The following is a 16646-nucleotide window of genomic DNA, read 5'->3' as shown; positions in this document are numbered from 1 at the left end:
GTCGTTTCTGAAAGTATTTGTATGGAATGTAACCATGTATGGAAGTGAAACATGTACGAAAAATATTTTGGACAAGAATAGAATAGAAGCTTTCGAAATGTGGTGCTATAGAAGAATGCTGAAGATCATGTGGGTAGATCACATAACTAATGAGGAGGTATTGAATAGAAATGGGGAGAAGAGGAGTTTGTGGCACAACTTGACCAGAAGAAGGGATCGTTTGATAGGACATGTTCTGAGACATCGAGGGATCACCTGTTTAGTATTGGAGGGCAGCGTGGAGGGTAAAAATCGTAGAGGGAGACCAAGAGATGAATACACTAAGCAGATTCAGAAGGATGTGGGCTGCAGTAGGTACTGGGAGATGAAGAAGCTTTCACAGGATAGAGTAGCATGAAGAGCTGCATCAAACCAGTCTCAGTACTGAAGACAACAACAACAACAACAACAATGCGAGGAGGAGTTCTTCCTCGTCCGAGCTACTCATTTCTGCACTTTAAAAAAACGAAAACAAAAAAAATGAACTCGCATGAAGCTTCCAAATCGTCTAACGCTAAGACACTCACGCTACGCATGCAAGCTTAATAATGGGGTTCGGCCCCTTCCACAGTGTAACAGCTGACGCAGCAAGAGTCGCTGCGGCCGGCCGGATTCTGTCTGACCAGGCCTTTAGGGTTGTGTTTATTTGTGCCTAACCACTCCGCAATAAGATCTGTGGATAACCTCTGCAGACTTTCAAAAAACAGTTTTATAGGTGCTGACCATGTCTTTCAAATGCGTTTGCATAGAAGCAAGTTTAGTATTGTTGTTAAAAACATTCTTTACCCACACTTCACGGCCGGTCTTTAAAAGGACATAGCAGACGCTTATTTCAGTGTACTTTTGGATGAATCTACAGGCATCAGTGCCAGTAAATTGTGAGCTGCGTGTGTGATGTACTTTTCTGAGACCCAAGGTCGCATTGTTTCCACATTCTTGGGAATGGCAACGCAGTGGCAGTAACCAATGGTTTGAAATCGTTGCTTAATGAGTACGGCTTGAACATTCATTTAATGCGCGGTTTGGGTATTAACAGTGCAGCAGTTGTGGTAGGCATAATAATGGTGTGTATCAGTATTTGAAAAGAGAAGTTCGTCACCTGATCATAATTCCTTGTGTTTGCCATTTCGTGCAGCTGGCGGTATCTTCTACCGCAGCTGAAACTTTTCCCCGGTATTGGGAATTTTTGTTGTCAGAAACGTATTCTTGGTTTTCCAAATTCTTCATCTCGTCAAATTGCTTGTAAAAAGTTATTCGGTGCCATAAATGAAAATAGTTCACATGTGCAATACACCTTGGATGTCTACTTTAGGGGCTGTTTCTCGTACTGAGACAGTGGCTTGAACTAGAAACCCACGATCACGAAAAATTTCTTTGTAACTATCAGTGCATTGAAATTTCGTTTTTAGGAGGGTAAATAACAATAATAAGCATAGAGTAAATATCTCTGGAGTGAGCATTGCGTTCTGCGCATATTGTCAACATTAAACCAGGATTGCCACGTGTTTTCGGGACTTCGCCGTGCGTGTGTGCTTTCCGCAGCGTTTGAAGTTTATAATATCTAGAGTTCTTGTTGTGTTTCACCGTTTGTTGATAGTGTAATAGCGATGGTGAATTACTGTTGTTGCTATGGATGAATTACTGTTGTTGCTATGGATGCAAGGAAAAATATGTGAATGGAGGGATAGTAACTTTTCATGGGTACATACCATGTAGCTCTAATTATAGTTATCGTATTATTAAGAGACACTGTATATGTTTAAATATTTCGAGACGCATTATAATTAAGGCATGATTCTGTAGACCTGTTCTTCTACGATTTCATGACTAAATAATAGATATTACGGCTCGTACAAAAGCTTACAATCGCTTCCTCTCGTAAATTTGATAGTGGAACAGGAAAGCGAATGGTTAGTTGTTTCAGCAAATATTATCCTCCATGCATTTATCAGTGACTTTTACTTATATAGATTACTGGGAGCAAGTACGTAAAATGCATTAAATAAATATTTCAAAGTATCACCAGGAAGAAAAATTGTGCTAAATAAATACGCAGAAATAGCAGAAAAAAGGTCGAATTAGCAGGGATATAATCGCTAATGAATGGCAAACTAGGTGTTTTTTGGACACTTGCAAAACTACTAGCGTACTGTCAAGTCGTTTTGCAAGAGTATCACTGCAAAAATGTACGTCAGGCTCTGTAATACTATGAAGTGCCGTATCATATCGAAAACTACCAAAAATCGAATACATCTGAACTGTGACACCTATCGCAAAGCAGCAGGATGTAATATCACTTCCTCTTAAAAGTTACGTAGCTGGTTTATTCCCGGTATCAAATGGATACTGTTAAAATGTCTGCGCAACATATATAAATAATCCACGACACGTTCGAAAAGAATCCGTCTGTACTAGCGATGTAGTGACACTCGAAATATACAGGGCGCTATACGCACAAACACACGACGTCCCGAGAACACGTGACCAGGCAATGTATGTTGACAACACAAACTCTGTTCTGCGCATGTGAATGCGCACACCAGAGATATTTACTCTATGAAAAATACACTCGCTGGACAAAGTAGTACTTGTCTGCTGGTCCTTGCACTATTGGCTGTGGAAAAGTTTAATTGACTTCGGGGATGAAAACCATCGTATTTTCCCTGGATTGTGACGTCGAGAAGAAATTACTGGCCTACAGAACTTTCCGCAAACTTCCCACAAACATCCACATCGATAGACGCAGGAAATTCGAGATAAGTACCGTGATTACTTTAATAATGAAGCCGCTGTGAATGAAGTTCCAAATACAGCGCCAGTATTGTGCTCAGTTAATTTGTACAAGGTCAACCTCAGTTTGCATGGGTTATGAAGTAAATGCTTTGTTAGATACAGGGTGTTCGGAAATTCCCGTTACGACCTTCTTGGACTTGTAGAGGGGAATGAGTACTATGTTGAATCATGTCATCTTTTTTTCCTTCTTTTCTTTTTATTCATGTAAGGTATATGTAAAGTGAATGACGTATAGACTGCGACAAAGATAAATTAACGAGTTGTTTTGTGGCAAGGATAATGTTTTTGGTACATCGGCATGAAAAAAAAGAAAAGAAATACGCTCTTCGACCATAAATATAATAGACTGGCCCTGACGTCATTTTCGTGGCTCCAACATCTCTGGGCTGAAGTCACGTGAATGTTGGCAATGGTTGTTTCGTGTAGCGTTTTGTCGGGGGAAATGGCATTACAAGTGGAAGTGTTTCTATGATAGTGCAGATGCGTTTATTGAAATCTGCTGACGTGACTTTTATATGTTTTTTACACTTTAAATAGAGTATCACGTAAATTAAAGTGTTGCAAGTGATGCCTGTAAAGTCAGACTCCTATTACATTTTGGAAAGTATCTGTGATAATTCGGTTACAGAAGTAAGTATAACTGTTTCTCGTTCCTACTCATAGGTTCACTAAGGATGAAACCCGAAGGCAGCTTTGGACACAGACCCTGAAACGGAAAAACTTTAAGCCATTTGCACATACGCGCCTTTTTGTATATACAAGTGAAATTATAATAAGGTAAGAGCACCTATAGTCGACAAATGAAGAGAATTTTTTTCTACCTTCTAATACTATTAAATAAATGTAGGCTCCAAAATTATTTTCTGAAACTTCAAAGTCTCACCTTTCATCTAAAATATCATTTTTTTAACTGATAGTTTAAACTTTTGTAAAAATAGTAGGAACTGAACCTTTGAAGTGCACCTAAAATTGATACTCTAAAATGGACCTGCTCTTAAAGTCGGCAATTCAACTATAGTTGACATAATTCCCATATACCATTTTCTTCTATTAGTGACTAGAGCTCAAAACGGGGTGAATCCAATTTTTAAAGTTTTCACACGAGCCCACTCTCACTGTTTAAAAGAATTTTAACGACATTTTACTTTAATTGATAGTTTATAGTAATTTCGTCCCGCTGCCCACCAGAGGGGCCTTCGACGTATTTGTTAGATTTTATAACTGGTACTGTGAACAAATCCAGGTCAAAAGTAGTTCTGACATAATTTTTCGCAAATAAAAAAGTAATGTTTGTTGGAAGCGTTTGGCAGTCAACTGAGAAATGTGGGTAAAATCCGATACAAACATAGGATGGCAGACCGCTGATTTGAAATCCCGCCGCGTTTTGCCAACAGTCCCGTGGTTTATGTTGGAGCCACACCAGCCCTATAGCTTCTGCACAGCAAGGCCAGTCTACTAGTATCTATGGTCGAAGGATACGCTCTTCAATTTATTAATTTATGTATCTTCACCTGTTTGTTTCTATAAGTGGTACCGGGCGGAGGTATGATTAGATCCGTCGTACCACTATTGTTTCAAAATCCGTATTTCAACCGGACATTAAAAAGGGTCATAAAAAGTTATTAGGAAAACAAAGTTTATTCGTACAGTCACGATGACCACAGCTGTCTGTTGATTATTTCGCCCGCCGCCCAGATCCTGCGTCAGGAGGTTCTGAGTAGACAAGAGGAATTTGCGCGGGAAGCGTAGGAGGGAACCTGCGTCGGCATTGCTATAATCAGGACTACGCACAATCGAATTAATATGAAGCAGTAGGTAACTCAAATTACGAGTATTCATTTTAAATCTATTGATATTGAATGTCTGTTGATATTAGTACCTACATTTACATGGATACTCTGCAAATCACATTTAAGTGCCTGGCAGAGGGTTCTTCGAACCACCTTCACAATTCTCTATTATTCCAGTCTCGTAGAGCACGCGGAAAGAACGAACACCTATATCTTTCCGTACGAGCTCTGATTTCCCTTGTTTTATCGTGGTTGTCGTTTCTTCCTATCTAGGTCGGTGACAACAAAATACTTTCGCATTCGGAGGAAAAAGTTGGTGATTGGAATTTCGTGAGAAGATTCCGTCGCAACGAAAAACGCCTTTCTTTTGATGATGTCCAGCCCTAATCCTGTATCATTTCTGTACCTATGTCTTCCTGTAACAATACAAGATAATGTAACGGAACTTGAATAGCGTATTTGCCTCTATTGGTTACGATAGAGGGATCGATCTTTCGGTCATGTCTGTACATTTATATATAATATTGTATGAATAAAGGCTGGGCGAGTGTAAAGCTATCGTTAAAAACGCACACCGCGCGATTTGTTACGATTTGGTCATCATAATAATAATAACATGCTTTTGAATACAATTAAAATATAACGGCGATACCTGTTTAGTGTTATTGGAAAAATATATGTAGTAAATCAATGAGTAAGGTAGCCGATCCTATAAGAAGAGGTAAAATTGGGCATATTGAGGTGTTTTGCTTTATATCGACGAAGCCGATGATACGGCGTCATTTTTTCGTTTACTCTTAAAAATAAACACGTAAAGAAGTGCTAATTGTGCGTTGTGAAAAAATATAGGGGCGAGTTTTAAATAACTACGGTATACGATCAGAGCAACAAAAGGACATTTAGTTACACGAAATCGCGGATAGCGAAGTGTGGTCATTAAATTGAGTGCACCTACGGGGCGGTCAATTCCGGGATAAAACTATACGCATCTCACGAGGGACGCGGTATTGAGACCGTTTTTTTAACTATATCGTGGAGAGCTGGCTCCAATTTATGAAAAGTAGAAAAGCGTTAACTTTTACGTGAACCCTTAATAATAGCGGACCGGAGAGAAAAGTGTGTAATTGAATTGTCTTACGCCTAACAAACATTCGTGGAGGGCGGTGGCTAAACTAGAAGAGCCAATTACAAAATACTGTATCATTGTCATTGACTGTTGGTGTCGAGCAACCAAAACTGTTCATCAAAGGGTTTCGATGGAACTTGGGAGTTAGCACTCGCATATACTCCACATCAGAGTGTGAATGAGTGGTGACTGCGAAATAAAACTGTGAACAAAGTTACGTTAAATAAAACAGAAGAAACAAGACAGTTTGGTCGTATCTGTTATTATTCCACAAACTGTAACATTTCTTCTCGTTGTACGAAGCCTTTACAGATGATCATTATGACAATTTGCTTCGAAGGGATCTCGTTACGAGTTAAGTTTTGGGGACCTGGTCAAGAAGGGGTAGTTCGTAGATCCTAACTAGTGCAGCTATTGTGGAATCAGGTGCTACCGTGACCGTTGTGTGTTGTCAGTGACTTAAGGTTATCATATCTCATGCTCTAAGATCGACGCGCCTTTCCACTTGGTATAACGGTGCCTCACGGCAACAACGACAATGCCGACGACGAAGGAAGATACGGTAGATCTCTCCCATATATCGCGATAATTCAAAACGTGCTGCCCTTCTTTGAACTTTTTCGATGTCCTCCGTCAGTCCTGTCTGGTAAGGATCCCACATCGCGCAACAGTATTATAGAAGACGGACAAGCGTAGTGTAGGCGGTCTCCTTAGTAGGTCTGTTACATTTTCCAAGTGTCCTGCCAACAAAACGCAGTCTTTGGTTAGCCTTCCCCAGAAAATTTTCTATGTGTTCCTTCCCATTTAAGTTGTTCATAATTGTAATACCCAGGTATTTAGTTGAATTTACTGCTTTTAGATTAGACTGATTTATAGTGTAACCAAAGTTTAACGAATTCCTTTTAGCACATGTGGATGACCTCACACTTTTCGGTATTTAGGGTCAACTGCTTCTCTAAATCGTTTTGCAATTTGCTTTGATCTTCTGATGACTTTATTAGTTGATAAACGACAGCTTCATCTGCAAACAACCTAAGACGGCTGCTCAGATTGTCTCCCACATCGTTTATATAGATAAGGAACTGCAAAGGACCTATAACAATACCTTGGATTTTCTCTGCCTCTTGATGACTGGGTGTTGTGTGATGTCCTTAGGTTAGTTAGGTTTAAGTGGTTCTAAGTTCTAGGGGACTGATGACCATAGATGTTAAGTCCCATTGTGCTCAGAGCCATTTTTGAACTACCTTGGAAAACGCCAGAAATCAGTTCTGTTTTACCCGATGACTTTCCGTCAATTATTATGAACTGTGACCTCTCTGACAGGATATCACAAATCCACGCACATAACTGAGACGGTATTCCATTTGATGCGGCCCGCCACGAATTCCTTTCCTGTGCTAACCTCTTCATCTCAGAGTAGCAACCCACGTCCTCAATTATTTGCTTGACGTATTCCAATCTGTCTTCCTCTACACTTTTTGCCCTCTACAGCTCCCTCTAGTACCAGGGAAGTCATTCCCTCATGTCTTAGCAGATGTCCTATCATCCTGTCCCTTCTCCTTATCAGTGGTTTCCACATAATCCTTTCCTCTCCGATTCTGCGTAGCACCTCCTCATTCCTTACCTTATCAGTACATCTAATTTTCAACATTCGTCTATAGCACCACATCTCAAATGCTTCGATTCTCTTCTGTTCCGGTTTTCCCACAGTCCATGTTTCACTACCATACAATGCTGTACTCCAGACGTACATCATCAGAAATTTCGTCCTCAAATTAAGGCCGGTATTTGATATTAGTAGACTTCTCTTGGCCAGAAATGCCATTTCTGCCATAGCGAGTCTGCTTTTGATGTCCTCCTTGCTCCGTCCGTCATTGGTTATTTTACTGCCTAGGTAGCAGAATTCCTTAACTTCATTGACTTCGTGACCATCAATCCTGATGTTAAGTTTCTCGCTGTTCTCATTTCTACTACTTCTCATTACCTTCGTCTTTCTCCGATTTACTCTCAAACCATACTGTGTACTCATTAGACTGTTCATTCTGTTCAGCAGATCATTTAATTCTTCTTCACTTTCACTCAGGATAGCAATGTCATCAGCGAATCGTATCATTGATATCCTTTCACCTTGTATTTTAATTCCACTCCTGAACTTTTCTTTTATTTCCATCATTGCTTCCTCGATGTACAGATTGAAGAGTAGGGGCGAAAGGCTACAGCCTTGTCTTACACCTTTCTTAATACGAGCACTTCGTTCTTGATCGTCCACTCTTATTATTCCCTCTTGGTTGTTGTACATATTGTATATGACCCGTCTCTCCCTATAGCTTACCCCTACTTTTTTCAGAATCTCGAACAGCTTGCACCATTTTATATTGTCGAACGCTTTTTCCAGGTCGACAAATCCTATGAAAGTGTCTTGATTTTTCTTTAGCCTTGCTTCCATTACTAGCCGTAACGTCAGAATTGCCTCTCTCGTCCCTTTACTTTTCCTAAAGCCAAACAGATCGTCACCTAGCGCATTCTCAATTTTGTTTTCCATTCTTCTGTATATTATTCTTGTAAGCAGCTTCGATGCGTGAGCTGTTAAGCTGATTGTGCGATAATTCTCGCACTTGTCAGCTCTTGCCGTCTTCGGAATTGTGTAGATGATGCTTTTCCGAGTCAGATGGTATATCGCCAGACTCACATATTCTACACACCAACGTGAATAGTCGTTTTGTTGCCACTTCCCCCAATGATTTTATAAATTCTGATGGAATGTTATCTATCCCTTCTGCCTTATTTGACCGTAAGTCCTCCAAAACTCTTTTAAATTCCGATTTTAATACTGGATCCCCTATCTCTTCTAAATCGACTCCTGTTTCTTCTTCTATCACATCAGACAAATCTTCTCCCTCATAGAGGCTTTCAATGTAATTTTTCCACCTATCTGCTCTCTCCTCTGCATTTAACAGTGGAATTCCCGTTGCACTCTTAATGTTACCACCGTTGCTTTTAATGTCACCAAAGGTTGTTTTGACTTTCCTGTATGTTGAGTCTGTCCTTCCGACAATCATATCCTTTTCGACGTCTTCACAATTTTCCTGCAGCCATTTCGTCTTAGCTTCCCTGCACTTCCTATTTATTTCATTCCTCAGCGACTTGTATTTCTGTATTCCTGATTTTCCCGGAACATGTTTGTACTTCCTCCTTTCATCAATCAACTGAAGTATTTCTTCTATTACCCATGGTTTCTTCGCAGCTACCTTCTTTGTACCTATGTTTTCCTTCCCAACTTCTGTGATGGCCCTTTTTAGAGATGTCCATTCCTCTTCAACTGTACTGCCTACTGCGCTATTCCTTATTGCTGTATCTATAGCGTTAGAGAACTTCAAACGTATCTCGTCATTGCTTAGTACTTCCGTATGCCACTTCTTTGCGTATTGATTCTTCCTGACTAATGTCTTGAACTTCAGTCTACTCTTCATCACTACTATATTGTGATCTGAGTCTATATCTGCTCCTGGGTACGCCTTACAATCCAGTATCTGATTTCGGAATCTCTGTCTGATCATGATGTAATCTAGTTGAAATCTTCCCGTATCTCCCGGCCTTTTCCAAGTATACCTCCTCCTCTTGTGATTCTTGAACAGGGTATTCGCTATTACTAGCTGAAACTTGTTACAGAACTGAATTAGTCTTCTCTTTCATTCGTTGTCCCAAGCCCATGTTCTCCTGTAACCTTTTCTTCTACTCCTTCCCCTACAACTGCATTCCAGTTGCCGATGACTATTTGATTTTCGTCCCCCTTTACATACTGCATTACCCTTTCAATATCCTTATACACTTTCACTATCTGTTCATCTTCAGCTTGCGACGTCGGCATGTATACCTGAACTATCGTTGTCGGTGTTGGTCTGCTGTCGATTCTGATTACAACAACCCAGTCACTGAACTGTTCACAGTAACACACCCTCTACCCTACCTTCCTATTCATAACGAATCCTACACCTGTTATACCGTTTTCTGCTGCTGTTGATATTACCTGATACTCATCTGACCAGAAATCCTTGTCTTCCTTCCACTTCACTCACTGACACCTACTATATCTAGATTGAGCCTTTGCATTTCCCTTTTCAGATTTTCTAGTTTCCCTACCACGTTCAAGCTTCTGACATTCCACGCCCCGACTCGTAGAACGTTATCCTTTCGTAGATTATTCAATCTTTTTCTCATGGTAACCTCCCCCTTGGCAGTCCTCTTCCGGAGATCCGAATGGGGGACTATTCCGGAATCTTTTGCCAATGGAGAGATCATCATGACACTTCTTCAATTACAGGCCACGTTACGTGTCTTTAATGCAGTGGTTTCCATTGCCTTCTGCATCCTCGTGTCGTTGATCATTGCTGATTCTTCCGCCTTTAGGGGCAATTTCCCACCCCTAGGACAAGAGAGTGCCCTGAACCTCTATCCGCTCCTCCGCCCTCTTTGGCAAGGCCGTTGGCAGAATGAGGCTGACTTCTTATGCCGGAAGTCTTCGGCCGCCAATGCTGATTATTTATCAAAATTTAAGCAGTGGCGGGGATCGAGCCCGGGACCGAAGACGTTTCGATTATGAATCAAAGACGCTACCCCCCCTTTTTTTTTATCGTTGTGTTTGGTCGTTGCGGACGTCACATGACATTCGTTTAAGTTCGTTGTTGATTCTTTCACTCAGTTTTTTTATTACAGAGGCGAACCAGCTCTCTGACCGAACACGCTGAGCTACCGTGCCGGCTCGCCTTCATGATCACGGTAGCCCCTACGCCAGGTAAGTATGCCCTAGACCACAGGTATATTCCATAAGGCCGCAATTTCACTACAAGCCACTTGTGTGGTACAGTGTCAAAAGCCTTCCGGAAATCCAAGAAAACGGAATCGATATGAAATCCCTTGTCAATAGCACTCAATACTTCATGTGAATAAAGAGCTAGATGTGTTTGACAGGAACGATGTTTTCTAAACCCATGTTGACTGTGTGTCAATAGACAGATTTCTTCGAGGTTAATCTAAAAGTTTGAATACAATATATGTTCAAAAATCCTGCTGCATATCGACGTTAACGATATGGGCCTGTAATTTAGTGGATTACTTCTACAACCTTTCTTGAATATTGGTGTGACCTGTGCAACTTTCCAGTATTTCGGTACGGAGCTTTCGTCGACCGAACGGTTGTATATGATTGTTAAGTATAGAGCTAATGCATCAGCATACTCCGAAAGAAACTTAATTGGTATACAGTCTGGACCAGAAGACTTGTTTTTATTAAGTGATTTAAATTGCTTCACTACTCCGAGGATATTTACTTCTACTTACTCATGTTGGCAGCAGTTCTCGATTCGAGTTTTGGAATATTTACTTCGTCTTGTTTTGTGAAGGCATTTCGGAAGGCCGTGTTTAGTAACTCTGCTTTGGCAGCATTGAAAAAATGGCTCTGAGCACTATGCGACTTAACTTCTGAGGTCATCAGTCGCCTAGAACTTAGAACATCTAACTAACCTAAGGACATCACACACATCCATGCCCGAGGCAGGATCCGAACCTGCGACCGTAGCGGTCACTCGGTTCCAGACTGTAGCGCCTAGAACCGCACGGCCACTGCGGCCGGCGGCAGCATTGACTTCGATAGTATCTCCATTGCTATCGCGCAGAGAAGGCATTGATTGTTTCTTGCCGCTAACATACTTCACATACCAGTTCAAGTTCACCCAGGATATGGGTATAGATTTATAAATTACCTTCAAATTTCTTTCAACTATTCTTTCCAATCAATATTTTTTTTAAATTATTCAAGCAACAATTATTAATCAGTTTCCATTATTTGCCCACCCACATATGACACTATTCAGTACATAATTTTTGAATAGGATACCTTCGTCCAAATGTACCGCTTTCATTCTAAGACGGTTTCGACTCAGATATTTAACTCACCCACCTCTGCCTGAGCAATTAGACATGACACAGTACAGTTAACAGGCAACAGTTCGGAAGGAAATTCAACGAAACATCCACCTATCACTTAAGGGGACCACACTGTGGACCGAGCGGGGTGGCGCAGTGGTTAGACACTGGACTCGCATTCGGGAGGACGACGGTTCAATCCCGCGTCCGGCCATCCTGATTTAGGTTTTCCGTGATTTCCCTAAATCGCTCCAGGCAAATGCCGGGATGGTTCCTCTGAAAGGGCACGGCCGACTTCCTTCCCAATCCTTCTCTAATCCGATGAGACTGATGACCACGTAGTCTGGTCTCCTTCCCCAAACCAACCAACCACACTGTGGTTCACGTGGAAAAAAATCGATTTTCAGTTTTCATCATACTTCGACAGATTAAGGTTTTATTTAAGTACTCTGGAAAGGATTTTGCTGAAAAAATTTTTTTTTCGAGCGTTTAAAGAGCATTTTCCTACCACGTGTGTTTATGTGCCACGCCCACTTTTCTGTCACCCACTTTTCTGCACATATTTTAGATCTTTATATCCCCTACATTGCACGTTAGGAATTTGTTTTTTACTCACGAGTGTGTTGGCTTTCCTTGGAATGCAACGGCCGGTATTCTTTTGTTTCTGCTGTTTGTAAACAACACGCTTCCAAACCACGTGGTTAGTTTTAGTCAAGTGTAATTGCAAGTAGTTCTTATAGAAAACCTGCAGGTATACTATGGGCCATATTCTTCCATAAGTCCTCTACTGATGATAAGCCATGTCATGGATTGTGTCCATCAGGAGAAAATTCGTGGTGCAAATACAATAGGGCTCAGGCAACTGGAGAATCTTATTCTCAATTCTCACCAGCATTCTCTTCCTGCTGCTGTTATTACAGCAATTAAAACTATATTCAGAGACTTGGCTCATCCTAACCCTCTAAGGAAATGTCTGCTTGGGCGGACACAGAACCCAAATGAATGTTTCAACACCATAATTTGGAACCGCCTTCCTAAAACTGTATTTGTAGGCATGCATAGAATAAAACTAGGAGTTTATGACGCTCTTATTACATTCAATTGTGGTAATATTGGAAAGTGTTGGGTACTGAAAAAGCTGGGGATTAATCCAGGTGAAGATATGATCACTGGGCTGCAACATTGCGATAAAATGAGGATAGCCGATGTAGACAGGTCTGCATCTAATATGGCCAAGAAAGCAAGGAAGGTGAAAAAGAAGCTGGAAGACCTGCTAGAGGCCAAAGAAGGGCCATCATATGCAGCAGGACAGTTTTAATTAACTGTAAGTAACAAATTTCAAAAGTTTTTTCTTTAAAGTCAATTTCCCGCAAACTAAAATTTTCGGTACATATGCCCCATTATATCAGAAACTGTAATAGATAAATGAATGGGATTTTCAGAGACTCTGCATAACATAAAAAGCCACCTCTGGTATTACATTCATTAATATTCCCCCAATAGGTAGTCCACAAAAATATTTTCTGCAGAAAAAACGTAATATTTTTGTTAATAAATTTAAAAAAGTATTTCTAAAAAACTATAAAATGGATAAAGTAGATTTTAGTACAGTTGATTCTATTAGCATCATGTAACATACAGTAAAAATATTAAGGTCCCGCCTCAAATACTTTTTTCAGAAATGTGTGAAATACTTGCCTAATTTAACGTGGGTTAGATAGGCAGGGTGTGGTTCCCTTAAGCATCTTCGTTGTATGAACATGTGAACGTTACATGTTTACATTATTACGAAAAAGAAAGAACCCAGCATACTGTACGTAAAGGACAGTACTGATGCATTACAATAGCAGCTCGATGTAGCGACCACCAACTTTATTACAAGCACTGTACCTGCGAAGCACGTTATCGTACACATTCTCCATCCTAGCTGGCGCCTCTTCAGATTGTAGGGCAGAAGACATGGACGCGTTACACGTCTCAATCGAAGCCGTCATAGAACGGAAACGGTACGTTTCCGGACATGGGTTCCTATTCAAAATATTATGTACTCACCAAAGTCTACTAAATACAGTCACGACGATGTCTGGTGTAAAAGTTGTTACCGTTCGACAGCTGGAGCGACACTAGCGCTCCAAGTGGTGAGAAAGTAGATACATGTGTCGCAAGGATAATGTTCGTTTTTAATTATTTTCTGTTTAATTAACGGAAGAGTGGTTATATTTTTGCGTTCCATGCTTTAGTACGTTGCAAAAAGACATAAATTATCGCGGAATACATGCAAAAATAGCCGAATTACACTGATCAATGACGTAAGGTGCTACTCATTCATGAAGAAATACTTTCGAATATGTCTATATCTTGCAGCTTATTCCGCTGAAAGCAAGAGAATGTAAATACATTTCATGTCTGAGAAGCCTATATTTCTGTTGTTGTCTGTTATTATCATAGGCACTTTCCTTGACATTTAAAACTTTGTTGTGGAGTCCAATGATTCGCCCTTTCTTACACTTCACTCGACCTTCTGGTACACGATTATTTTTGTAAATGTAATTTCTTTTGCTTTAGAAGCGAATGTGTTGAAGATCCTTGCCGTTTGTGACTCAGATCTAGCAACATCTGTGGAATTGGTGTCCCTTTGTTGGGAAACAGTTTTATTGCGTTTATTATCACATCTGTGTCTTTTACTATTAAGCTACAGCTATGGTGGCTTATTTCGTATATTAAATAATGTAGGTATTACGAGGGCAGTTCAATAAGTAATGCAACACATTTTTTTTCTGAAACAGGGGTTGTTTTATTCAGCATTGAAATACACCAGGTTATTCCCCAATCTTTTAGCTACACAACACTATTTTTCAACGTAATCTCCATTCAATGCTACGGCCTTACGCCACCTTGAAATGAGGGCATGTATGCCTGCACGGTACCATTCCACTGGTCGATGTCGGAGCCAACGTCGTACTGCATCAATAACTTCTTCATCATCCGCGTAGTGCCTCCCACGGATTGCGTCCTTCATTGGGCCAAACATATGGAAATCCGACGGTGCGAGATCGGGGCTGTAGGGTGCATGAGGAAGAACAGTCCACTGAAGTTTTGTGAGCTCCTCTCGGGTGCGAAGACTTGTTTGAGGTCTTGCGTTGTCACGAAGAAGGAGAAGTTCGTTCAGATTTTTGTGCCTACGAACACGCTGAAGTCGTTTCTTCAATTTCTGAAGAGTAGCACAATACACTTCAAAGTTGATCGTTTGACCGTGGGGAAGGACATCGAACAGAATAACCCTTTCAGCGTCCCAGAAGACTGTAACCGTGACTTTACCGGCTGAGGGTATGGCTTTAAACTTTTTCTCGGTAGGGGAGTGGGTGTGGCGCCACTCCATTGATTGCCGTTTTGTTTCAGGTTCGAAGTGATGAACCCATGTTTCATCGCCTGTAACAATCTTTGACAAGAAATTGTCACCCTCAGCCACATGACGAGCAAGCAATTCCGCACAGATGGTTCTCCTTTGCTCTTTATGGTGTTCGATAAGACAACGAGGGACCCAGCGGGAACAAACCTTTGAATATCCCAACTGGTGAACAATTGTGACAGCACCACCAACAGAGATGCCAACATGAGCACTGAGTTGTTTGATGGTGATCCGTCGATCACCTCGAACGAGTGTGTTCGCACGCTTCGCCATTGCAGGAGTCACAGCTGTGCACGGCCGGCCCGCACGCGGGAGATCAGACAGTCTCGCTTGACCTTGCGGCGATGATGACACACGCTTTGCCCAACGACTCACCGTGCTTTTGTCCACTGCCAGATCACCGTAGACATTCTGCAAGCGCCTATGAATATCTGAGATGCCCTGGTTTTCCGCCAAAAGAAACTCGATCACTGCCCGTTGTTTGCAACGCAGATCCGTTACAGACGCCATTTTAACAGCTCCGTACAGCGCTGCCACCTGTCGGAAGTCAATGAAACTATACGAGACGAAGCGGGAATGTTTGAAAATATTCCACAAGAAATTTCCGGTTTTTTCAACCAAAATTGGCCTAGAAAAAAAATGTGTTGCATTACTTATTGAACTGCCCTCGTACATTCCATAAAAGTTTCCTGTGTTCCAAATTCACTGATTTGACTCGACGTGTAACGAACAAAACTCCACTTTGCTCGATAGATACACTATGTGATCAAAAGTATCCGGACACCTGGCTGAAAACGATTTACAAGTTCGTGGCGCCCTCTGTCGGTAATGCTGGAATTCAGTATGGTGCTGGCCCACCCTTAGCCTTGATGACAGTTTCCACTCTCTCAGGCATACGTTCAGTCAGGTGCTCGAAGGTTTCTTGGTGAATGGCAGCCGATTCTTCACGGAGTGCTGCACTGAGGAGAGGTATCGATGTCGGTCGGTGAGGCCTGGCACGAAGTCCGCGTTCAAAAACATCACAAAGGTGTTCTGTAGGATTCAGGTCAGGACTCTGTACAGGTCAGTCCATTACATGGATGTTATTGTCGTGTAAACACTCCGCCACAGGCCGTGCATTATGAACAGGTGCTCGATCGTGTTGAAAGACGCAGTCGCCATCCTCGAACTGCTCTTCAACAGTGGGAAGCAAGAAGGTGCTTAAAATATCAATGAAGGCCTGTGCTGTGATAGTGCCACGCAAAACAACAAGGGGTGCAAGCCCCCTCCTTGCAAAACACGACCACACTATAACACCACAATCTCTGAATTTTACTGTTGGCACTACACACGCTGGCAGATGAAGCTCACCGGGCATTCGCCATACCCACACCCTGCCATCGGATCGCCACATTGTGTTCCGTGATTCGTCACTCTACACAACGTTTTTTCACTGTTCAATCGTCCAATGTTGACGCTCCTTACACTAAGCGAGGCGTCGTTTGTCATTTACCTGCGTGATGTGTGGCTTATGAGCAGCCGCTCGACCGTGAAATACAAGTTTTCTCACCTCCCGTCTAACTGTCAT

This window comes from Schistocerca cancellata, chromosome 11, assembly GCF_023864275.1.
Source record: "Schistocerca cancellata isolate TAMUIC-IGC-003103 chromosome 11, iqSchCanc2.1, whole genome shotgun sequence".
NCBI lineage: Eukaryota > Metazoa > Arthropoda > Insecta > Orthoptera > Acrididae > Schistocerca > Schistocerca cancellata.
Note: the sequence above shows the minus strand (reverse complement) of the source record.